We start from the raw sequence: 1190 nt of genomic DNA on the forward strand, positions 1-1190 counted from the left end.
GACCCGCGCCGCGGCCACGTGACCCGCGAGGACGGGCCCACGTGATGCGTGACGGCGGCTGCGCGGGGCCGCGCGCGCGGGGCCTTCTGGGAGTTGTGGTCCCGCGCCCGGCGCTTTCGTGGGTGGAGGGGGCTCCGCGACCGCTGAGGTCGGCGACAAGGGCGCTGCCCGCGCGGGCACTCGGGTGACCGACGGGGATACGGTTTCCGAGGACGGATAACGGCAGGAACGGACGGGAGAGCCGGCGTCCGCGCGGACGAGACAGAAGGAAGGGAGCGGAGGGCCGGTGGCTGCCGACCGGCAGCGCGGAAGGACGGGTGGACACGTGGCCGCCGTACTGCCGGGAAAGTGACCGGTGGCCGGCGCCCGTGAGACACGTGGCCCCTGCAGAATCACGAGGGGAATCACACACACCGAAACTGGGGGACATCTGCTAAACTGCTAGGCAGCTCTGTTCCACAAAGGGCTGGGACCGCACTGTGACATGGCATTGATGTGACAGGGCAGACGAAGGCCCTTACCTCACGGAGACAACTGGCAAGGCTTGAGCATGCGCTGTGCCGCGTGGTAGGATAGCCCGGTTCAGTGCCCAAGGCCTTGGGGTCGCCGCAGGGAAGGCCCTTGTTCCCAGGAGACATGACCTATGCAGGCGGATGGCATGGTCATCATGATGACAGGTGGCTTCCGACAGAGAGGACAAAATGTGACAGAATGTTGACTTGGTCAGTCTAGGCCGACCATGTATGATGGTGCAATGTATTAGTCTTGCAACTTTTTTTGGGGTTTAAAACTTTTTAAAAGAAAAAGATGTTAAAAGTTTGTTAGAGGGGTGCCTGGGTGGCTCAGTCAGTTAAGCGACGATTTGGACTTAGTTCATGACGTCAGGTTTGTGAGTTCGAACCCCTCGTCAGGCTCTGTGCTGACAGCTCGAAGCCCGGAGCCTGCAGCCTGCTTCGGATTCTGTGTTTCCCTCTCTGTCTGCCCCTCCCCTGCTTGTGCTCTGTCTCTCTCAAAAATAAACATTAAAAAATAAAAATTTTAGGGGCGCCTGGGTGGCTCAGTCGGTTAAGCCTCTGACTTCGTCTCAGGTCAGATCTCACATTCGTGGGTTTGAGCCCCACGTCAGGCTCTGTGCTGACAGCTGGCTTAGAGCCTGGAGCCTGCTTCCGGTTCTGTGTCTCCTCCTCTCT

Source organism: Suricata suricatta, chromosome 8, assembly GCF_006229205.1.
Source record: "Suricata suricatta isolate VVHF042 chromosome 8, meerkat_22Aug2017_6uvM2_HiC, whole genome shotgun sequence".
Classification (NCBI taxonomy): domain Eukaryota; kingdom Metazoa; phylum Chordata; class Mammalia; order Carnivora; family Herpestidae; genus Suricata; species Suricata suricatta.